This window comes from Lactuca virosa, chromosome 2 (assembly GCF_052849685.1).
Source record: "Lactuca virosa cultivar CGN04683 chromosome 2, Lactuca_virosa_CGN04683_v6, whole genome shotgun sequence".
NCBI lineage: Eukaryota > Viridiplantae > Streptophyta > Magnoliopsida > Asterales > Asteraceae > Lactuca > Lactuca virosa.
In genome coordinates this window covers 55,819,420-55,845,267 of record NC_136427.1, presented here as the reverse complement: position 1 = coordinate 55,845,267, position 25,848 = coordinate 55,819,420, and positions in this window count along the sequence as shown.

The following is a 25,848-nucleotide window of genomic DNA, read 5'->3' as shown; positions in this document are numbered from 1 at the left end:
GGACCTCGATTAAACATAGCCTGATCACCTATGTTTAATTAAGAAAAGATTTATACAACGCCGGAGCTAATTATAATGGGAATATGTTCAACAAAAATATTTGAGAAAACTTTATTTCAAAAAAATATAAAATGGTTAATTTTGGTCTGTGTAAGCATTGCATATTATAGGCATACATTGTCATTTATTTCATATCTCATTGAAATTTTGTCTCAGTCCACTATGTCAACATCGTCATCTTCCCGCGCTGCCGCCTCAGCCGATGAGTCCGGCTACGTCACTATTATCCCTCGACGAAATCCCCCCGCCTCGGTAGAAGAAGACCCATCGGAGGATACGGAAGATACAGGAAACTCGGTGGAGATCAGCAATGACAACGCCCCGAGTCAACGACGCGAGGCATTGCCTTGATCGATGTTGCCACAGCCACCACTTTATGGACTTCACATTCGGAGGACGGCGAGGAAGAGTGTTCCCATTCCAGGAAGGATAGCCACCAGCACAGCAGGACCTAGCGGGGTAGGACCCAGCGTTGCAGGACCGAGAGCACCCTCACCACAGCAAGTCATAGGGATACCTGTCAGGCAGCCAGGTATGACCCCGGAGGAGTCCCGGAGATTGCAGTCGATGGCAGCGGGCCTACGTCACAGTTTCGCTGTGATAGCTGGGCATCGGGAAGTTTTGGATGAAGTCTTGACAAGGATGGAAATCCTATTTCAGCATTCGATGGAGGCTGCTGACACTGCTAGTGCTGCTAGACGAGTGGCATGTCGTGCGATGACTGCATATTATGTGCTTGTTGGGCTATTACTGATTGTGGTGCTGATGATTCTTGTTGGGATAGCGATTAGTATTTGGTTCTGATTTCAGTATTTTATTTTATTTTGTCATGAAATGAAAACCCATGTTGGGTGTCTTTTGGGAAAAAGATTTAAAACTTTATTTTGGGATTGATGTATTGGTTTGGTTTTAAGACAATTTCAAATGGTAATGAAGAATTTTATTTTATGTTTGAAAACTTTTACTATGAGGTCAAACCCTAGAATTTATTTGGTAAATGGTCGAATAAAGAGATTTTTCTTTTCTTTTCTTTCTAAAATATATATGCCTAGTATTAATGCAAACCAATGATTTGACAACACTTACGGTTTTCAAAATAGTAGTGAACTAAATATTATCCATTATTCTATGTATTTATACGTATTTCTTCTCCTGTGTAATAGAACCATGTCACGAAGGCCTAATCGCGGGCGCCCACAGAACGAAACACCCGATGTTGCTCAAATTGTAGCACAACAACTCATGGAAGCAATCCCAAAAATTGTTACTCAAGTAACTGCAGGACTTAATGCTAGCCAAGGAAGTAGTGGAGGAAACCGGGGAAACAATGAAAGAGAATGCAACTACAAGTCCTTTATGGCCTGTAAACCTAAGGAATTCCACGGAAAGGAAGGTGCGGTCGGGTTGCTGAAATGGATTGACAGCATGGAGTCGGTCCTTCACATTAGCAAATGCCTCGAGCGCAACAAAGTTGAGTATGCATCTTGCCTACTCCAAGATAGGGCATTAACCTGGTGGAATACCCTAGTGCAAACCCGAGGCCGTACAGCAGCATATCAACTAACTTGGGAAGACCTAAAGAAGCTGCTGATAGAGGAGTATTGTCCCAAGGATGAACTTCAGAAGCTTGAATCTGAATTCTGGAACCATTCTATGGTTGGAACACAAATAGAGAAGTACATAGTCCGATTTCATGAACTAGCAAAACTGGTACCTCACATGGTTACTCCTGAGGAGAAACGGGTAGATCGTTACATCTGGGGTCTGGCACCAGAGATTCGGGGAATGGTTACTTCAGCAAATCCAACTACTATTCAGAGTGCAGTAAGTCTAGCAAATCGACTAACCAATGATGTGATAAGGATGGGAGCATCGACAAAGGAAAACTCTTGTAGCAAGAGGAAGCCAGCAGATCAGGGAGAGAAGAAGTATGGAGGCAAGTCAGGGAGGAAGCAGAAAGTCTCAAGAAACTTTATGGTAAGAGCCCAGGAGCAAGAACCAATGAAAACTCAAGAACAGGAAGTGCAGGAGAGAAAGCAGTACTCAGGACCGCTTCCGAAGTGCAATAAGTGTAACTTTCATCACAAGGGAGCTTGCCCAGTGTGCCAAAACTGTAAGCAAACAGGCCATTACTCGAAGTATTGTAAGCTGAATAAGGAGGGAAAAAGGGCATGTTACGAGTGCGGGAGTATTGATCATCTCCGTAGAGCATGTCCCAAACTGAACAAAGGGCCTGGTAACAATGGACAAGGCCAAGCCAGGCAAAACTTCCAAGGAAATCGAGTTGGACGGCCAAGAGGTGTAGCCTTTGTGATTGGTGCAGAAGAAGCTCGTCAGAACCCTGAAGTGATAACAGGTACGTTTCTCCTGGACAACCATTTTGCATCGGTAATATTTGATGCGGGAGCAGATAGGAGTTTTGTTTCTTTAGCATTTAGACCGTTAATTGGCTTGAAATCGAAAAAGATGAGGAATGCTTATGCTATTGAACTTGCTGATGGGTATGAAATTAGGGCTAATGATATAATTCCTGGTTGTACTCTGAATTTAGCCGATAAACTCTTTAGCATTGACCTAATTCCTATCGAGCTAGGTAGTTTTGATGTAATAGTAGGAATGGATTGGTTATCCAAGAATAGAGCAGACATTGGTTGTTACGAGAAAGTCATTAGGATACCTCTCCCTAATGGAGAAACCCTTATCATACACGGTGAGAAGCCAGGAAGAAGTTTAAACATTGTATCGAGCATAAAGATTCATAAGTACCTGAAAAAGGATTGTATCGCATTCATGGCCCACGTGATAGAAAGAGAACCTGAAGCTAAGCAACTCAAGGAGATCTCGGTGGTTCAAAACTATCCCGAAGTGTTTCCGGAGGAATTACCCGGTCTACCCCCTCACAGACAGTTCGAATTTCGGATAGACTTAATTCCCGGAGCGGCACCGGTAGCAAAAGCACCATATCGCCTCGCGCCATCCGAGATGCAAGAACTGTCCGGACAACTTCAAGAACTTCTAGAAAAAGGGTTCATACGACCAAGTTCTTCACCTTGGGGAGCCCCAGTGTTATTCGTCAAAAAGAAAGACGGGTCATTCCGAATGTGTATTGATTATAGAGAACTGAACAAGTTGACAATCAAGAATCGATATCCTCTCCCTCGAATAGATGAATTGTTCGATCAGTTGCAGGGCGCTTCATATTTCTCAAAGATCGACCTCCGATCAGGATACCATCAACTAAGAGTTCACGAAGGAGACATTCACAAAACAACATTTAGACCCGTTATGGACATTATGAGTTCTTAGTCATGCCTTTTGGACTAACGAACGCACCCGCTGTTTTCATGGATTTGATGAATAGGATCTGTAAACCATACCTAGACAAGTTTGTAATTGTATTTATCGATGACATACTTGTTTACTCACAAACCGAAGAAGATCATGAGAGACATCTGAAGCTAGTGTTGGAGCTGTTGAAGGAGCAGAAATTGTATGCCAAGTTCACTAAGTGTGAATTTTGGATTCAGGAAGTACATTTCCTTGGTCATGTGATCGGCGAAAGAGGAATTCATGTAGATCCAGCTAAGATCGAGGCAATCAAGAAATGGGAAGCCCCCAAAACCCCGACAGAAATACGACAGTTCCTAGGATTAGCTGGGTACTACAGACGCTTCATTAAGAATTTCTCTAGTATTTCTCAACCATTAACATCTTTGACCCAAAAAGACAGAAAATTTCTCTGGGAAGAGAAACACGAAGAGGCGTTTCAAATCCTGAAAAACAAGTTGTGTAATGCACCAATTCTGGCTTTACCAGAGGGATCAGAGAACTTTGTAGTGTATTGTGATGCGTCTCATCAAGGATTAGGATGTGTGTTAATGCAAAAAGATAAGGTCATTGCGTATGCTTCTAGACAACTCAAACCGCATGAGAAGAATTATACCACCCTTGATCTAGAACTAGGAGCAATAGTTTTCGCTCTTAAAATATGTAGGCATTATTTGTACGGAACCAAGTGCACCATTTATATCGATCACAAAAGCCTTCAGCACATCCTAGATCAGAAAATGTTAAACATGCGGCAGAGGAGATGGGTAGCGTTGTTTAGTGATTATGACTGTGAGATACGATATCACCCAGGGAAGGCTAACGTAGTAGCCGACGCTCTTAGTAGAAAAGAAAGAGTGAAACCTTCCCGTGTGAGAGCTTTGGGAATGGTAATTCAGACAAACTTGAAATCTCAAATCATTGATGCCCAGGAGAAAGCTTTATTCAAGGAAAATCTTCCAGGTGAAACTTTACATGGTTTGGAAGTGAGATTTGAAACCAAACCTGATGGAGTTCGTTATTTTAAGGACAGGGTCTGGATTCCAAGGGTTAACGATCTGAGAGACATGGTACTAGAGGAGTCTCATCGATCTAAATACTCAATCCACCCTGGAGCGGATAAGATGTACAAGGATCTTAAAGAGTACTATTGGTGGCCTGGAATGAAAAGGGATATTGCCTTATATGTTGGGAAGTGTTTAACTTGCTCAATAGTCAAAGCTGAACATCAAAAACCATCCGGCTTATTGCAACAACCCGAAATTCCCCAATGGAAATGGGAGCAGATATCCATGGATTTCGTTACCAAACTTCCTAGAACTTCTAAAGGTCACGACTCAATTTGGGTCATAGTGGATCGACTGACGAAATCTGCTCACTTTCTCCCCATTCGGGAAGACTTCAAGATGGAAAAATTGGCCCAAATCTACATCGACAGAATTGTTTCTCTGCATGGTGTACCCCTATCCATCATTTCTGATAGAGATAGCCGTTTTACATCACGATTTTGGTGGATGCTACAGAAGGCGCTAGGGACCAAGATAGATTTGAGCACAGCTTACCACCCTCAGACAGATGGGCAAACAGAGAGAACAATACAAACATTGGAAGACATGCTACGGGCGTGTGTCATTGAGTTCAAAGGAAATTGGGATACTCATTTGCCTCTAATTGAGTTTTCCTACAATAACAGTTACCACACGAGTATCCAATGTGCCCCATACGAAGCATTGTATGGACGCAAGTGTCGTTCTCCATTGTGTTGGACAGAAATCGGAGACAGACAATTGACTAAACTCGACCTTATCCAGGAAACAACTGACAAGATTGCTATCATCAAAGATAGGCTTAAAGCCGCCAGAGATCGTCAGAAAAGTTATGCGGATAATCGTCGGAAACCATTAGAATTCCAAGTTGGAGACAAGGTACTACTAAAGGTGTCGCCTTGGAAAGGGCTTGTACGTTTTGGTAAGAAAGGAAAACTAAGCCCGAGATATGTTGGACCCTTCGAGATCATTGAAAGGATTGGTCCGGTGGCATATAAACTCCGATTACCCCAAGAGTTAAGCGCCATTCACGACACATTCCACGTCTCCAATCTTAAGAAATGTTTAGCCGACGAAGCATTAATAGTACCCCTGGACGAAATCAAGATCAATGATAAGCTAAACCTTGTTGAGGAACCGATAGAAATCCTTGACAGGGAGGTAAAACGACTCAAGCGGAGTAAGATTCCGATTGTGAAAGTTCGATGGAACTCAAAACGCGGGCCGGAGTACACCTGGGAGCGTGAGGACTTCATGAAGGAAAAGTATCCACAACTTTTCCCATCCGATGACAAACGATGACATAGAATGAATTTCGGGACGAAATTCTTTTTAAGTGGGGGATACTATGACAACTGTCAATTCAGGTCATTCTCGGACTCATGCATCTTTATAAAAACCATTCATGCACAACATGCCATGGCCTAGTAGTATAAATTAGGTCAAAATCTTGCATAATCTAGGACCCAACTAAGATCTAGGACTAATATACTTGACACTTACGATTCTAGTAAGTTGCTTAACTACAATAGGAAATGCCAATGCTATAATTAGAATGAAACTTCAAACTTTGTTACAATTGAAAAAGGGTATAAAACCCTAAAAATAAATTAAAGTATTCTAATTATGCTTCAATGTGATGGTGAATATCAAACAATATTCCAAAAACCCTAAAGAGCCAAAAATCCAAATTTATAAACCTTAAAGCTTAAAAACTTTATAAAAATTTGGCTACAAACTTCCTAATATCAAGTTTTTATTAATCAGATTATGAATTATACCAATGAAATAGAAATTTAAATTATCATGCATTAATCATAATTTATTAGTTAAAAACAAGATTTTTAAATAAATCAAAAAAAAAATCTGGAAAATTAATATCTCAAGGTTGTATTAATCGCATACCGTGTAGAATTTCATCATTTCAGAAAAAGTGTAACCAATTAATATAAAAACCGATATTAAAACATAAATTTGGCATTTCTCTATATGTAGAGTTTAGTATATTAGCATTAGATTTCGACATGGAAACTCACTAGTGTGTGTTTGATGTCGTAGGATCCCGGTATAAGACGTTGGTGTATTCCGAGGCACCACTTGTATCTACTTGAAACATTGTGAGTATTCACGCACTCCCCTATTTTCAGTTCTTATGTTTTGGGGTGGAAAAGCATGTCCCGAAAAACTATTATTTGAATGTTGTATTTAAATTGATTTGAATCAAACATGATTGCTATTTATTGCTATATCTCTCTATGTATGTCTATGCAACACGGAACATGAGAACTTATCGTATTAAGGCCCTTCCCTTATCTCTAACCATTAACTCTTTGAGCCAAGGGTCATTATGGATAGCGCTATTAGGAATTGACAACTCCTCACTCGCCCTATTGCTGGAGTGCATGATACCATATTCATCTATGGAACGATAAGCATAGATCTCGATAGGGCTTCAGTCATAGGTTTGGTTGAGACTCATTGTTTGCTCATACACATACAAACTCGTTTCTCGTTATAGCAATAAACTTGTATTCATTAATAGCAATCAACTTGGTTTATCATTAAAGCAATGTACTTGTATTTATGAAAAGCCTTATTTCAAGCTCGATTTTATATACTTGTGAACTCACCAACTATTTTCATAGTTGACGCTCGTTTTACAAGATTTTTCAGGAAATAATTAGTAAGTGGATGTAAAGATTCATCATCATAGAGCATGCTGCATCGTGTTGAAGCTATTATGAAGTTATATTTTCAACAATGTTGTTTTGGAAAAACTTGTACTTTTTTTCTTTTTAAGCTATGGGTTGTAAACTTTTAAATACTTCTATGGTGATGTATCTTTATCTTTTGCAATGAAACCGTTATCGCTGTCATATCTTGCGTTTCCGCTTTAGCGGGGTGTGACAGAAGCCAGCTAATCCTAGGAACTGTCGTATTTCTGTCGGGGTTTTGGGGGCTTCCCATTTCTTGATTGCCTCGATCTTAGCTGGATCTACATGAATTCCTCTTTCGCCGATCACATGACCAAGGAAATGTACTTCCCGAATCCAAAATTCACACTTAGTGAACTTGGCATACAATTTATGCTCCTTCAACAGCTCCAACACTAGCTTCAGATGTCTCTCATGATCTTCTTCGGTTTGTGAGTAAACAAGTATGTCATCGATAAATACAATTAGAAACTTGTCTAGGTATGGTTTACAGACCCTATTCATCAAATCCATGAAAACAGCGGGTGCGTTCGTTAGTCCAAAAGGCATGACTAAGAACTCATAATGTCCATAACGGGTTCTAAATGCTGTTTTGTGAATGTCTCCTTCGTGAACTCTTAGTTGATGGTATCCTGATCGGAGGTCGATCTTTGAGAAATATGAAGCGCCCTGCAACTGATCAAACAATTCATCTATTCGAGGGAGAGGATATCGATTCTTGATTGTCAACTTGTTCAGTTCTCTATAATCAATACACATTCGGAATGACCCGTCTTTCTTTTTGACGAATAACACTGGGGCTCCCCAAGGTGAATAACTTGGTCGTATGAACCCTTTGTCTAGAAGTTCTTGAAGTTGTCCGGACAGTTCTTGCATCTCGGATGGTGCGAGGCGATATGGTGCTTTTGCTACCGGTGCCGCTCCGGGAATTAAGTTTATCCGAAATTCGACCTGTCTGTGAGGGGGTAGACCGGGTAATTCCTCTGGAAACACTTCGGGATAGTTTTGAACCACCGGGATCTCCTTGAGTTGCTTAGCTTCAGGTTCTCTTTCTATCACGTGGGCCATGAATGCGATACAATCCTTTTTCAGGTACTAATGAATCTTTATGCTCGATACAATGTTTAAACTTCTTCCTGGCTTCTCACCGTGTATGATAAGGGTTTCTCCATTAGGGAGAGGTATCCTAATGACTTTCTCGTAACAACCAATGTCTGCTCTATTCTTGGATAACCAATCCATTCCTACTATTACATCAAAACTACCTAGCTCGATAGGAATTAGGTCAATGCTAAAGAGTTTATCGGCTAAATTCAGAGTACAACCAGGAATTATATCATTAGCCCTAATTTCATACCCATCAGCAAGTTCAATAGCATAAGCATTCCTCATCTTTTTCGATTTCAAGCCAATTAACGGTCTAAATGCTAAAGAAACAAAACTCCTATCTGCTCCCGCATCAAATATTACCGATGCAAAATGGTTGTCCAGGAGAAACGTACCTGTTATCACTTCAGGGTTCTGACGAGCTTCTTCTGCACCAATCACAAAGGCTACACCTCTTGGCCGTCCAACTCGATTTCCTTGGAAGTTTTGCCTGGCTTGGCCTTGTCCATTGTTACCAGGCCCTTTGTTCAGTTTGGGACATGCTCTACGGAGATGATCAATACTCCCGCACTCGTAACATGCCCTTTTTCCCTCCTTATTCAGCTTACAATACTTCGAGTAATGGCCTGTTTGCTTACAGTTTTGGCACACTGGGCAAGCTCCCTTGTGATGAAAGTTACACTTATTGCACTTCGGAAGCGGTCCTGAGTACTGCTTTCTCTCCTGCACTTCCTGTTCTTGAGTTTTCACTGGTTCTTGCTCCTGGGCTCTTGCCATAAAGTTTCTTGAGACTTTCTGCTTCCTCCCTGACTTGCCTCCATACTTCTTCTCTCCCTGATCTGCTGGCTTCCTCTTGCTACAAGAGTTTTCCTTTGTCGATGCTCCCATCCTTATCACATCATTGGTTAGTCGATTTGCTAGACTTACTGCACTCTGAATAGTAGTTGGATTTGCTGAGGTAACCATTCCCCAAATCTCTGGTGCCAGACCCCAGATGTAACGATCTACCCGTTTCTCCTCAGGAGTAACCAAGTGAGGTACCAGTTTTGCTAGTTCATGAAATCGGACTATGTACTTCTCTATTTGTGTTCCAACCATAGAATGGTTCCAGAATTTAGATTCAAGCTTCTGAAGTTCATCCTTGGGACAATACTCCTCTATCAGCAGCTTCTTTAGGTCTTCCCAAGTTAGTTGATATGCTGTTGTACGGCCTCGGGTTTGCACTAGGGTATTCCACCAGGTTAATGCCCTATATTGGAGTAGGCAAGATGCATACTCAACTTTGTTGCGCTCGAGGCATTTGCTAATGTGAAGGACCGGCTCCATGCTGTCAATCCATTTCAACAACCCGACCGCACCTTCCTTTCCGTGGAATTCCTTAGGTTTACAGGCCATAAAGGACTTGTAGTTGCATTCTCTTTCATTGTTTCCCCGGTTTCCTCCACTACTTCCTTGGTTAGCATTAAGTCCTGCAGTTACTTGAGTAACAATGTTTGGGATTGCTTCCATGAGTTGTTGTGCTACAATTTGAGCAACATCGGGTGTTTCGTTCTGTGGGCGCCCGCGATTAGGCCTTCCTGACATGGTTCTATTACACTGGAGAAGAAATACGTATAAATACATAGAATAATGTATAATATTTAGTTCACTACTATTTTGAAAACCGTAAATGTTGTCAAATCATTGGTTTGCATTAATACTAGGCATATATATTTTAGAAAGAAAAGAAAAGAAAAATCTCTTTATTCGACCATTTACCAAATAAATTCTAGGGTTTGACCTCATAGTAAAAGTTTTCAAACATAAAATAAAATTCTTCATTACCATTTGAAATTGTCTTAAAACCAAACCAATACATCAATCCCAAAATAAAGTTTTAAATGTTTTTCCCAAAAGACACCCAACATGGGTTTTCATTTCATGACAAAATAAAATAAAATACTGAAATCAGAACCAAACACTAATCGCTATCCCAACAAGAATCATCAGCACCACACTCAGTAATAGCCCAACAAGCACATAATATGCGGTCATCGTACGACATGCCACTCGTCTAGCAGCACTAGCAGTGTCAGCAGCCTCCATCGAATGCTGAAACAGGATTTCCATCCTTGTCAAGACTTCATCCAAAACTTCCCGATGCCCAGCTATGACAGCGAGACTGTGACATAGGCCCGCTGCCATCGACTGCAATCTCCGGGACTCCTCCGGGGTCATACCTGGCTGCCTGACAGGTATCCCTATGACTTGTTGTGGTGAGGGTGCTCTCGGTCCTGCAACGCTGGGTCCTACCCCGCTAGGTCCTGCCGTGCCAAGTCCTGTTGTGCTGGTGGCTATCCTTCCTGGAATGGGAACACTCTTCCTCGCCGTCCTCCGAATGCGAAGTCCATAAAGTGGTGGCTGTGGCAACACCGATGAAGGCGATGCCTCGCGTCGTTGACTCGGGGCGTTGTCATTGCTGATCTCCACCGAGTTTCCAGTATCTTCCGTATCCTCCGATGGGTCTTCTTCTACCGAGGCGGGGGGATTTCGTCGAGGGATAATAGTGATGTAGCCGGACTCATCGGCTGAGGCGGCAGCGCGGGAAGATGACGATGTTGACATAGTGGACTGAGACATAATTTCAATGAGATATGAAATAAATGACAATGTATGCCTATAATATGCAATGCTTACACAGACCAAAATTAACCATTTTATATTTTTTTGAAATAAAGTTTTCTCAAATATTTTTGTTGAACATATTCCCATTATAATTAGCTCCGGCTTTGTATAAATCTTTCCTTAATTAAACATAGGTGATCAGGCTATGTTTAATCGAGGTCCAATGATACAACTCCCGACCTAATTATACTAGTAATATGTTTGATGTAAAAAGAATTTCTTTGTAAGTTTTAGTTATAGGTTGTGTTTTCTTAAAGGAAAACCGATGTTCTCTATAACTTTAGCTCTGATACCACTTCTGTCACACCCCGCTAAAGCGGAAACGCAAGATATGACAGCGATAACGGTTTCATTGCAAAAGATAAAGATACATCACCATAGCAGTATTTAAAAGTTTACAACCCATAGCTTAAAAAGAAACAAAGTACAAGTTTTTCCAAAACAACATTGTTCAAAATATAACTTCATAATAGCTTCAACACGATGCAGCATGCTCTATGATGATGAATCTTTACATCCACTTACTAATTATTTCCTGAAAAAGCATGTAAAACGAGCGTCAACTATGAAAATAGTTGGTGAGTTCACAAGTATATAAAATCGAGCTTGAAATAAGGCTTTTCATAAATACAAGTACATTGCTTTAATGATAAACCAAGTTGATTGCTATTAATGAATACAAGTTTATTGCTATAACGAGAAACGAGTTTGTATGTGTATGAGCAAACAATGAGTCTCAACCAAACCTATGACTGAAGCCCTATCGAGATCTATGCTTATCGTTCCATAGATGAATATAGTATCATGCACTCCAGCAATAGGGCGAGTGAGGAGTTGTCAATTCCTAATAGCGCTATCCATAATGACCCTTGGCTCAAAGAGTTAATGGTTAGAGATATGGGAAGGGCCTTAATACGATAAGTTCTCATGTTCCGTGTTGCATAGACATACATAGAGAGATATAGCAATAAATAGCAATCATGTTTGATTCAAATCAATTTAAATACAACATTCAAATAATAGTTTTTCGGGACATGCTTTTCCACCCCAAAACATAAGAACTGAAAATAGGGGAGTGTGTGAATACTCACAATGTTTCAAGTAGATACAAGTGGTGCCTCGGAATACACCAACGTCTCAATACCGGGATCCTACGACATCAAACACACACTAGTGAGTTTCCATGTCAAAATCTAATGCTAATATATTAAAGTCTACATATAGAGAAATGCCAAATTTATGTTTTAATATCGGTTTTTATATTAATTGGTTACACTTTTTCTGAAATGATGAAATTCTACATGCTATGCGATTAATTCAACCTTGAGATATTAATTTTCCAGATTTTTTTTAGCCTTCATAACAACATAAATTCACGAAAAATAGCATTCAAAGGATAAAAATTCGCAAACTTTTTATTTTACTATTATTACACATTACTAAGCTGTTAAAAATATAAAAATGGATTTCCAAGCTGTTTAATTATATTTTATGATTTTTTTGAGCATTTATTCCAATAAAAATTGGAATAAATAGAAAACAGTTTCCAAAATTACCCAAACTTTTTATTTGACTGTTATTATGCATAACTAGGCTGGGAAAAATATAAAAGATATTTTTCAGTGGGTATTTCTATTTTTCCTTGTTTTATTCCTTTAAATAATCATTATATGAAGAAATAATATTAAACAGTTAAAATAAATTACCAAAAATTTTTGTAACATCATTTACTGTATAAGCAACCTGGGAAAAATACCAAAAGTGGTTTTCATATTGTATAGTCCGGTTTTGGGTATTTATGTGTATTTAAGTGTATTTAACTTTAGAAAATAGAAGAAAAATAGTTTACAGTACAGAAAAATCATCAAAATTTTTTATGTAATCTCCTACTGTACCACATGATGTTCTGGTAAATTTTCATGAATTTTGGATAATCAGAACTATTTTTCCTATGTTTAGGCCATTATAATTACCAAAAATTGGGAAAAATAGTAAGGCATGATGAAAAATTCTGAAATTATTTTTCTGAGTTACCCACCACAGGTAAGGGCTGCGAAAATTGTTAGATACAATTTTCACACTCTCTAAAGTGGTTTTGTGATTTATTATACCCAAACAAAAAGAAAATCGGAAATCATACCAAACAGCAACAAAAATCGATGAAATTTAGTGAGGGGTCATTATTCACCATAGGGGTCATCCATGAATTTATTCCGGATTTATAGACCTCTGGAAGTATTTTATGTGATTTATGCCCTTGTTTTCTTGCAATAATTTTAATAAATCAAAGAAATGATAAAAGCTCTTGAAATTTTCCAGATTATCACATGCATGTGAGGGCTTTCAAAATGAAAAATGTTCAAATTTTATTCAGAAGGGAAATAGGGGTATTGAACCCAAACAAGTTAAGAAATGTTGCATATAATGGTGCATGAGATGTAAATGTGGCTGAAGTTCATGAATTTGAGTAGCCCATTCAGTGGGGTTTTAAGCCACGAAATTTCAGCCATCATTCACTGGATATGTTAAGTCTCTAAATTATTTTTCCCCAGATTTATGGTTGGGTTTAAGGCCATTGATCACGCAAAGCAAAAATGGTGATCACAGAAAAAGAGCTGTTTGCGCAACCATTTTGTAAAAATTGCCAAAAATCCGATATTTAATATTTTACAGTGAGACCAGTTGGGTTTGAAAGTTAACTCGTGGAACTATCCAATACAAAAAGAATATCAGGATTTGGTTAAGAAATGACCGAGTTATGGCCGTTCAAAGCTGAACAATGTAATCTGGCAGATTGCATGTTTGCTTTGAGTGCATTCTTAGGGCATTTTGACAAGAACAACATGCATGCTTCTGTTAAAGTCCGATTTCTAGCACATGCGTGGAGTGAATGAGCATCCAAGATGTACTAGAAATGGTTTAAATGCTTTTGGTCATGCAAGAACACAAAAGAAATGGAGAAGAAGATGTAATACTCGGTTTTGAAGTCACATGAACACATGTGCATCTTTTTCACTCCTTGCATGGGTTTGATCCCGAATTTTCACCATCTCAAACACATACATTGTGTTATGGTGAGAATCTACAAACCACAAGGGAAAAGTAAGGATTTCTAGCCATGGAAGGGCAAAGAATCCGAAGAGTAGAGAAAACCATGAAGAAGAGGAAGTAAACTCATGAAACCATGAGGGAGGATTGTGTTGTTTACCTTGGTTTTGATCTTGAGAGAAGCAAGAACACTTCAAGGCCTCCTTAATCTCGAAATTATGGCAGAGAATGGAGGATTTTCGTGAGTTAGAGAGAGAGGAAGAGAGTTGGAAAGGTGGAGTGTGAGAGGAAATGAAGAGAGAAGTGGAAGAGTGAAGGTTTAAGTTTAATGATTGAGTTTTGGGAAGAGAGAGGACATAGGGAGGGGAGAGTGGCCGGATTTTTGAGGCATTAAGGCCTCCTCTCTCCTCAATTCAAATTTTATAAAAATCCCTCCTTAATTTTTATGAAAATCTAATTTTTATAAAAGTGATTCTTTAAGCAATTTTTTTTTGATTTATTTAAAAATCTTGTTTTTAACTAATAAATTATGATTAATGCATGATAATTTAAATTTCTATTTCATTGGTATAATTCATAATTTGATTAATAAAAACTTGATATTAGGAAGTTTGTAGCCAAATTTTTATAAAGTTTTTAAGCTTTAAGGTTTATAAATTTGGATTTTTGGCTCTTTAGGGTTTTTGGAATATTGTTTGATATTCACCATCACATTGAAGCATAATTAGAATAATTTAATTTATTTTTAGGGTTTTATACCCTTTTTCAATTGTAACAAAGTTTGAAGTTTCATTCTAATTATAGCATTGGCATTTCCTATTGTAGTTAAGCAACTTACTAGAATCGTAAGTGTCAAGTATATTAGTCCTAGATCTTAGTTGGGTCCTAGTTTATGCAAGATTTTGACCTAATTTAATAATAGTTTTTCTGGACATGCTTTTCCACCCCAAAACATAAAATCTGAAAATAGGGGAGTGCATGAATACTCACAATGTTTCAAGTAGATACAAGTGGTGCCTCGGAATACACCAACGTCTTAATACTGGGATCCTACGACATCAAACACACACTAGTGAGTTTCCATGTCGAAATCAAATGCTAATATACTAAACTCTACATATAGAGAAATGCCAAATTTATGTTTTAATATCGGTTTTTTATATTAATTGGTTACACTTTTTCTGAAATGATGAAATTCTACACGCTATGCGATTAATACAACCTTGAGATATTAATTTTCCAGATTTTTTTTTAGCCTTCCTAACAACATAAATTCACGAAAAATAGCATTCAAAGGATAAAAATTCTCAAACTTTTTATTTTACTGTTATTACACATTACTAAGCTGGTAAAAATATAAAAATGGATTTCCAAGCTGTTTAATTATATTTTATGATTTTTTTGAGCATTTATTCCAATAAAAATTGGAATCAATAGAAAACAGTTTCCAAAATTACCCAAACTTTTTATTTGACTGTTATTATACATAACTAGGCTGGGAAAAATATAAAAGATATTTTTCAGTGGGTATTTCTATTTTTCCTTGTTTCATTCCTTTAAATAATCATTAATTGAAGAAATAATATTAAACAGTTAAAATAAATTACCAAAAATTTTTGTAACATCATTTACAGTACAAGCAACCTGGGAAAAATACAAAAAGTGGTTTTCATATAGTATAGTCCGGTTTTGGGTATTTATGTGTATTTAAGTGTATGTAAGTGTATTTAACCTTAGAAAATAGGAGAAAAATAGTTCTGGTTATCCAAAATTCATGAAAATTTACCAGAACATCATGTTTTACATTAGGAGGTTACATAAACATTTTGATGATTTTTCTCTACTGTATACTATTTTTCTCCTATTTTCTAAGGTTAAATTAACTTAAATACACTTAAATACACATAAATACCCAAAACCGGATTATACAATATGAAAACCACTTTTGGTATTTTTCCCATATTACTTACACTGTAAATGATGTTACAAAAATTTTTGGTAATTTATTTTAACTGTTTATTATTTATTATTCAATTAATGATTAATTAAGGGAATAAAACAAGGAAAAATAGAAATACCCACTGAAAAATATCTTTTATATTTTTCTCAGCCTAGTTATGTATAATAACAAGGAAAAATAGAAATACCCACTGAAAAATATCTTTTAACTGTTTTCTATTTATTTCAATTTTTATTGGAATAAATGCTCAAAAATCATAAAATATAATTAAACAGCTTGGAAATCCATTTTTATATTTTTCCTAGCTTAGTAATGTCTAATAACAGTAAAATAAAAAGTTTGAGAATTTTCATCCTTTGAATGCTATTTTTCGTGAATTTATGTTGTTATGAAGGCTAAAAAAATTTGGAACATAGTTAACCATATCAAAAATTCAAGGAAAATTTTCTGGAAAACCTCTATTGTATTTAGAATGAAAATACAAGGTTTGACAATTTTTGGAAACTGTTTGATAATATTTTACATTTTTAGGAATTTAAAACACCTTTAAATGAGTTGAAACTCCCTTAAATTTATATTACTAAATCTGGAAAATTAATATCCAAAATTGTCTTAATCACATGACTTATAGAATTTCATTGTTTCAGAAAAATTGTAACCAATTAATATAAATCCAATATTAGAACATAAATTGGCATTTCACTATATGTAGAGTTTAGTATATTAACATTAGATTTCGACATGGAAACTCACTAGTGTGTGTTTGATGTCGTAGGATCCCGGTAGTAAGACGTTGGTGTATTCCGAGGCACCACTTGTACCTACTCGAAACATTGTGAGTATTCACGCACTCCCCTATTTTCAGTTCTTATGTTTTGGGGTGGAAAAGCATGTCCCGAAAAACTATTATTTGAATGTTGTATTTAAATTGATTTGAATCAAACATGATTGCTATTTATTGCTATATCTCTCTATGTATGTCTATGCAACACGGAACATGAGAACTTATCGTATTAAGGCCCTTCCCTTATCTCTAACCATTAACTCTTTGAGCAAGGGTCATTATGGATAGCGCTATTAGGAATTGACAACTCCTCACTCGCCCTATTGCTGGAGTGCATGATACCATATAATCTATGGAACTATAAGCATAGATCTTGATAGGGCTTCAGTCATAGGTTTGGTTGAGAACTCATTGTTTGCTCATACACATACAAACTCGTTACACATTATAGCAATAAACTTGTTATCTATTATGGCAATAAACTCGTTTATCAATTTTAGCAATCAACTTTGTTTCTCATTATAGCAATGAACTTTGTTCTCATTAAAGCAATGTACTTGTATTTATGAAAAGTCTTATACCAAATCTTGATTTTATAAACCTGTGAACTCACCAACTATTTTCATAGTTGACGCTTGTTTTACATGCTTTTTCAGGAAATAATTAGTAAGTGGATATAGAGATTCATCATCATAGAGCATGATGCATCGTGTGGAAGTTATTTTATGAAGTTATATTTTGAACAATGTCATTTTGGAAAACTTGTACTTTGTTTTGTTTAAGCTATGGGTTGTAAACTTTTAAATATTGCTATGGTGATGTATCTTTATCTTTTGCAATGAAACCTTTGTCGCTGTCATACCTTGTGTTTCCGCTTTAGCGGGGTGTGACAGCTCTCGTGAATCGTTTCGACTACATGGAACCTGTGCCCCGTTGATCAACATTGATCGAGAGGTGGAGTCGCCAGCAGCGACAGCGATCGCCATTGGGAGACTAACGAGGTTGCAGAAACCTCAACCATCAGGGACCAAAACAGGGAGACTGCGAATCGAGTTTGGAGCTGCGTGCTACTAGAGACGTACCATCTCACAAACTCGAGACTTAGAAAGAGACTGCTATTTCAGAGACCAACTCATTAAGGACCTTATCGCAGCTCAGGCAAAGGCAAAGGGGTATCAGGATGAACACTCGACACTCGAAGAGAGTGTGGTCACAGTTGAGCATAGGTTGGTAGAACTACAGGAAGCATCGACTTCGTTTCAAGCACCACTAGGGACGTATTGTCGTTAGTGAAGTTCATTTTACTCACGCGACCTTGTAGATTAGGTCTATTAGTATGCGTTAGTGCTACTCCCCTTCATGTGTAGGCCCGACCCTGCGAGTTAGTGATTACACTAGTCGAAAGATTTATTTGCGGTCCAAACTTTCCATGCAATGATGTGGTGTAGACCTGCATCAGGCTCAAAACTTTTCTATAAAAAGTAAATATACTAGAATCATACAAATGAGATGGGCATCCGTATTATTTCATTGGGAGCAATACCACTAAGAATTCATAAGTTTATTATATATAGACTCTCGTTATGAATTGTTTTCAGAACACCATAAAGAAAATTGGAACACGATACACTCAGAACTAAGATAAACTTAGTTAGATAACTCCCGACGTATAAACCCTTATTCAAGACTCATTATCATCTCGCTTTTTTTAAACCTCATGGTTGAAAGGTGCCTTTTCGTAGACCTCTAGGGTGCCATCATACCAACACTAATGCACCGGATTCCATCAGAACTCCTCAGCTAAGCGTATTTGGACAAACATAATCCTAGGATGGGAAAATCTTAATGCCCGTACAAAACCTACTTCTACCCACTACCATAACTCCGTCTCAGGAACGTTAGCAGAAACATCGAGAATAGTTCAGTAAAGTGCGAAATTTTTATGTGTATATAAATGGTAAGGATATAACTAGAGATAATCATCCCCACTCACGACATCATTTCTCCCCATGCAACAGGGTTATGTCTTCACAAGAAGGTAACCAGCCAACAAGCAAGGCAGCAATCCTGCAGATAGACTCTACTACTTTTCAGGCTGCGGTCACGGCAGCCGTGACAACCGTCATGGCGCAACTCAATGCTAACAACGCCAGCAGAGGTGAAGGCGGTGTCGGCAATACTAACCGCAGTAACAGTCGGGAACACCAGCGGGTGTCCACCAATAAATGCGCCTCAGGCCACAAACCTAAGAACAAGAAACGAGAGTTTTGGGACAAAAAGAAGCGCAACCTATCTCAAAAATGCGCTAAAAGACAACAATTCGTGGCTGCCCCTGTAATTACAACAGCAGTCACGAATCATGCCTCGACACTAGCCACAACGTCTGTCACTCAAGCACAGGTCAGACAATATATGGGAACACTCCCGAAGTGTAACAAGTGTGGCTACCATCACAATGGGGTTTGCCGGGTGCCGCACTGTAAAAACTGCAACAAGAACGGACATACTTCCCGCTTCTGCAGGACCCAGACCCAACGCATCGCTTCAATCACCAATACCCGTGTAAGTCCAGTATGCCACCTATGCGGTGGAATGGGACACTTCAAGAGAGACTGTCCAACTGAGAGGAATGACAGGGAAGTAGGAGGAGTGTGACAAACAAACCAGCAAGAGCAACAAGGAAACCTTATTAGGACTTTTGTAATGTTTCCAACAACAAAAACGTTTAAATACCATACGTTTGTAATGAATTTGGTATGTTTGCTAAAATTACCCTCTTTCAAAAAGTAGTTAAAATACTCTCTCGTTCAATCAAATCAAAGACACTCATATATGACCCTAGGATCATTACCAGTGAGCTGTGATGACTTGGTGTATACATCAGGGATTAATTATAATCGAAATACTACAAACTTAAAGCGAATAATTCCATCCTGACTCCTATCCCATGTCTAGTAGTGGGGTTAGGGTAGAGCCACTCACTCGACGATTTCATCGATACCAAATTACACACGACTTACATATACCGCTCGATCATAGAGTGACCTGTCGGGGATCATGATATAAGGTATCATTACTAGCAATCAGAACACACTTACTACTGGTACGAGCTGCTGTGGTATGAATCATTTGTAGTAGCAATAACATCGATCAAAACGGAACACACTGAAAAGAAACATCGGATGCACTATCACACTAACGAATATCTCTTACGAATACAACTTAACACATGTTTTACCTAAAAGATCTGTTGTCGTCATTTGATTTCGATTGGTATAGTCCTCACCTTCCCGATTAAACGGCTACGAAAAGACCATTCACCTAACCCACTGAATATCGAAACCCTCGCCTTTCATAAACGCAAATCCGACACGGACCTCCAGGTCATCTCTCGCCGCAAAAACCCAAAACACTCACCAGAGGAGTATTATACCTTCCGAACCTTTTCAAATTATTCCTAGTAAACCCTTCGAGAATATCACTCTATTAGCAGGTCAAGATCAACCACAGAAGCTTGGGACGAATACGGTTAGTCTATCACTTCTAAGTGTATAAGCGAGGACAATATATAATTAAGATTCTACAAACATTGGATGTGTGTTTCCGCCCTATTTCCTGTTCCTTGTCTGGTTGTGGACTTGTGGCAGAGTCACTCGTCCAATTGTCTTACCAACCTGAATTACATACGACCTATATGTGCAAGTTAAAGATAGATGGACCAGGTACGAGTCCTACCAGGAACTGCGGGACAAGGCTACCCAGGAGTACGAGTGAACGTTCTGCCATCCGAATAAGTCTAGTCGCGTAAACCAAACCCATATGCTCCCTACCGATCTAATCAAACGAGAAACACTAAAGCAGGCCCTATGCAGCACTCCGAGGAGAAGTTATTACTTATGACTTAGTACAGATTCGAGAAAGGCTGAAAGCATCTCGAAACCGACAAAAGAGCTACACAGATAGGCGACGCAAACCCTCGGAATTGCGGGTTGGTGACCGAGTTTTGCTAAAAGCCTCACCGTTAAAAAGAATGGTATGTTTCGGTAAACATGGGAAGCTGAATCTAAGGTACAGCGGGCCATTCGAAATCCTCGCTAGGATTGGCCCGGTAGCATACAAACTCCAACTGCCACAAGAACCTAATAATGTCCATCCAACCATCCACGCGTCAAATTTAAAGAAATGTATGTCTGACGAGACTCTTGTGATACCTCCCGATGAAATCAAAATCAACGAGAGTCTCCACTTCATGGAAGAACGAGTAGAAATCATGGATCGAGAGATCAGGAGAACGAAATCAAAGTCGCATCCCTATTATGAAGGTCCGTTGGAACGTAAAACGAGGACCCGAGTTCACCTGGGAACGCGAAGACCAGATGAAATAAAAATACCCGCATCTTTCCCCAACTCTCGAAGTCCCGGTCAAAGTGCTAATTTCGGGATGAAATTCCTTCTAACGGGGGGATGATGTGACAACCGTCAATTTCTGGTCAAGTCAAAGTCAAATAAAGTCAACAAGTCAAACCGGTCAACTCAATTAACCTTTCATATTAGGGTATACATTATGTTACTACTGTACAACTCGCTATTTTAATAAGAAGTTATCACTTGAAAAATCCATATGTTGATAATTCTCAAACCCTAATCAGGATAAGTGATGAAACTACTTGGTAAACACTATCCCATACCCCTCGGGGGCGTATAACATTCATAACAAGGCTTAACGGGGTTTACACACCTTGCGTAGCGAAGCTAAGCATCCAAAAAGGTCTCAAACAAAGTCTCTCCCAAATCTCTCTAAGTATGTGAAATCTCTCCCAAATCTCTCTAAGTATGTGAAATCTCTCTAAGTATGTGAAATCTCTCCCAAATCTCTCTAAGTATGTCAAATCTCTCCAAGTATGTGAAATCTCTCCCAAATCTCTCTAAGTATGTGAAATCTCTCCCAAATCTCTCTAAGTATGTGAAATCTCTCTAAGTATGTGAAATCTCTCTAAGTAGGTGAAATCTCTCTAAGCATGTGAAATCTCTCCAAGTATGTGAAATCTCTCCCAAATCTCTCTAAGTATGTGAAATCTCTCCAAGTATGTCAAATCTCTCCCAAATCTCTCTAAGTATGTGAAAAATCTCACAAATCTCTCTAAGTATGTGAAATCTCTCTAATTATGTGAAATCTCTCCCAAATCTCTCTCAAAATCTCTCCCAACTTTTTATAATCACTCGGGGCATCCCGACCCTTGATTTAGTCGAAAACCGCTCGAAAACGGAAGTTTATGCGAAAAACAGCTTTAAGGAGTCGAACCCCCTTAAGGAGTCGAACCCTCTTAAGGCTCTTAAGGAGCCGAACCTCTCATTAGAACCAAAACTAGCTTAAGAACCGAACCTCCTTCTAGAACCGAACCTCCTTCAAGAACCGAACTACCCTTCGCCTTCGGTCCCTCTTCTGATGGCTTCGCCTGCGAGACTACTTACATAGTTTACGATATTAACAACACTTTGTAGTATGTTGAGCAAAGTGCATAACAATAAGTTTCTAAATGTTGAATGTATTTATTGTTAGTTTACCATCATAAACATAAATCAGTCATTCATGATAAGGTTTTTCCATTCATTTCGAACACATATAATAAACTACAATAAGTATAGTTTATGGAGTTTACGATAAAAGCCCACCACAGAAAAGTTTTTACTCTCAAAACAAATGGCGTTTTCAAACACTACATGATAAAATATAATAGTAATAGTTTATGGATTTCATATCACTAATTTATTCATAAAAGGTGATTTCACTTCCACCACGGAAGAGGTTTTATACTCAAACTATATGCAAACTAGTTAATGTAAGTTGTGAGACAATTCTTCCATCGTACTCTTAGAGTACGGGTTCAAATTCCTGTAAGTTATAACCAGAGTCTCTTGTAGGTAGATCATGATAATTCTGTATAGATCTATATTGGGATTGACACCCCACACCTCGCTGCCAGCTACAGCCGGACCTGCAGGTCTGCGGGTGACAAGAGTCATAGGATCTTGACGTCTGGAAAACGTTGTTGCAGGTTAATTCTCGTTGTAGTATGGTTATAAAGACTCATATAGGGAGTTAACAATCTTTCAAGTTTATAGGGAAAAATTCTACTTTGAAAAGCGGTTTTATCTATTTAAAACTACAAAACACACACATATTCTCGGTCTTGGGATTTAAGGCTACATAACTTTTATAAGGAAAATATTTGATTTTCTTTGGGAACACATTACTATTATAAGCATTATAAGTACAAAACACACACATATTCTCGGTCTTGGGATTTAAGGCTACATAACTTTTATAAGAAAAATAAGGGAATTTTCTTGAAATATACATTATAAAGTACCAGGTTTATACTAAATGGCTTTCATGATATTAAAACTACATTTCATCTAGAATTGTTAGACTTCAGCTGTAATTGCTAAGTGCAAACGTTAGAGTTATATATTAATTTAGTCGCAATCGACTTAGAATTGGTGGGCCAGCCTTACTTCATGTTCCTTGTTTGGTTGTGGACCTAAGACAGACCCATTATATTCGACGGTTTATTTAACTTAAATTTTATATAAATTATATACGCTGGGTGATTATAGAAGGAATCTACGGGTCTTTCTAGGGTACATTATTGCATAACGTAGGAGCGTTCATTTCGCACTTAATAAAGAAAATATTGAATTTTCTAGAATCATACTCTATCACTTTTACAAGGAAAACGGCTTCTTTCTCAAATAAAACTCTTATGAACTCACCAACTTAATTGTTGACACTTTTTCAAAACTACTTGTATTCTCAGGAAATCAGTGAAACAGGAAATCAACAGCATTTTGAGGATGAGACGTTAAATCGTCAAACAGTTCATTTTGTCATCATAATGTAATTGATTTTGAAACATGTAAACATATACTATGGTGCAACCTTTTCAATTATATTTATGATGGTTGTATTTACTTTGAGCACTATTATACTCGTTGTTGTGATACTTTACATGAAGTCCTCCACCCCCGGACGTTTCCGCCATCCTTGGTTTGGGGGTGTGACATTGGGGCTGAGAGCTCTGACTACAAGTATACTTTTAAAATTTAAGTATTTTTACAAGAAGTATACTAACACTCATACATACAAGAACAGTGTCACAGTCGTAACAACATAAAAGTATTTGGATGTTGAACACTACAGTCAAACCTGGGCAGTTATGTAATCTTATCTGGGATTAATATTGCCTGATCAACTATATTGGTTTGAGATACGACCAACATGTGTTTGGGAGTGAAGGTAGTGTTGCAGCAAGTCTAAAACTTACCAAATATACATATACAGAAGAACTCTAGAACATAACATAAAGTTAAAATACTATAGGAGTATTTTAGGCACTGTATACTAAGAACAAACTACATGAAAACAAAGGACTCCTGCAGGTAGATCTATAAATACTAACTGTATATATTAGAGTTATATATAATTAAGGTTATATATAGACTTAGAATGTGTGATTTAGCTTAACTTCCTTTTCCTTGTTTGGATATTGGGGTAGAGTGGGATCATTTATTCGAAGGTCTATTCGACTCAAGTTATATATAATTGGTATATACTTTGTAATTATAGATGGATCCAGTAGGAGTCATACCATACAAAATTCATTATTTGTTAACTGTAAGTTTCTCTCGTAGAAACTTGTATTTACAATCTATCTTTACTAGTTATATACGATATTTATTATATCTCTATTCTCGCTTAGATAACAATGGTTGGATTCCATCTACCTGGAGATCCGTACTTTCCCAATCAAGGAAATGGACAATGGTTCGTTGATGAGCCAAAAAAGAATCCTGAAATTCCCTTAGATGACGATTTTGCAGAAATTTTTTCTGAAGATGCTGATTCAGGATCAGAAGCCTATAATCCACCACCGGTTGCCCAAAATCCCAATCCACGACAAAACTTCCAAGACCCGACACCTCTGTGGGCGGTAAACTTAGATAGGTGGAGTAACGAACAGGGTCAGAACCATCCTTACCAAGGAGACCGAAGCTTCTAGAATCTGGACATGAGAGGCTCAGCAAACAGAGCCCTCCCGGTGTTAGTTCGTCGTGTGGCGCGTAACGATGAACAAGGAAGAGATGCTATCAACCGAGTCATGCAGGTTGATGCTGCTACTAGAGTCAACACCGTTCACATTCGCAACCTAGAAGACAGTCATTATGCGACAAGGGATCATACTAATTTCTTACTGAGAGAACTGACGGCATCCCAAGCCGAAGTTAGAGAACTACGAGAACAAAAAATAACACAAGAAAGGCGTATGTGCGAAATAGAACTTCAGCTAGCCAAAATCCAGGGACGGATCTAGTAGGAAGTAGATATTATTCTAGCCGTTCACTACTTACTCTTTTGTCATAGTCTAAGTATTCGGATATGTTCTAGCGTTATTTTTCATGTTTTTCAATACGACCGCGAAAATTTCATTTTCGGTAGGTCGGTTAAATGTCGATGTTTTCCCAGTATTGTGGTGTATTGTAGACCTATTTAAGGTCAAGTTTTCCAAACTCAATGTACTTAATATGCCAATACAATCGACATGCATTTTCATACTCTTTGAAAAATTACCACTCAATTCATATTATCCTGTTGCAAGTTGTACATGTAGTAGACTTCCATTTCGAATTCCTTACAAGATTCATATTAAACTAAGTATTTTAGTTCAGAGATATCATATTCATGTTCACTCTTGATATCTTACCATCTTTTCATCTTTTAACTTTTATAGTGAAAGATGCCTCCATGGAGAAACCCAAGGCGTGTCAATGTTAATGAAGCGCCAACACCACCTCCGCCACCACCTCCTCAATTTGACGCTGCCATGTTTCAGGTGGAGGTCACTGCAGCGGTTGCAGTTGCTATGTCCCATATAAACACTAATGGTGCTATTGGATCAGGAGTTGGTGCGCATACCTCCAACCACATCGAAAGTCACGGGCACTCACGAGAGTGTACTTATAAGGACTTTTCAAATGCCAAACCCAGGACCTTTAACGGGACTGGAGGAGTTATGGCGATAAGACAATGGATTGAGAAAACAGAGGCAGTCTTTGAGATCTGCTCCTGCCCGGAGGGAA